Genomic DNA, 400 nt, shown 5'->3' with positions numbered 1-400 from the left:
CAAATCACAAATCCCTGAGTCCGGCCAATGGGCTGGGACAGGAGCTCTGCCCGGGGGGCTGGCATGGGCCCCGAGGCCCGGGTAGCTGCTCGCGGCATGCTCCAGCCTCGCCCCTGCACGGGGACAGGCAGCCAGTCTTGGCCTTGCAGCCTCTTGAAGAGCCGAGCCTGGTCCCACAGAGGCCAACACTGCACAGGGAAGGGAGGGNCTTCCAGAACACCCCAGCACGGAGCAGCCGCCGATGCCCCGCGCCCCCAGCATGAGGGCTGACGGCCGGCCAGGTCCGGGGCTTACCGAGCCCACCAGACCCCGTCCACAGCCCGCTCTTCTGCGTAAGAGGGACAACTTCAGGGGCGCCTGGGTGGCTTAGTCGGTTGAGCGTCCGACTTTCGCTTAGGTC

Source organism: Crocuta crocuta, unplaced genomic scaffold (assembly GCF_008692635.1).
Source record: "Crocuta crocuta isolate KB4526 unplaced genomic scaffold, BGI_CrCroc_1.0 scaffold443, whole genome shotgun sequence".
Lineage (NCBI taxonomy): Eukaryota > Metazoa > Chordata > Mammalia > Carnivora > Hyaenidae > Crocuta > Crocuta crocuta.
The sequence above is the reverse complement of the archived record's forward strand: the minus strand, read 5'-3'. Positions refer to the sequence as shown.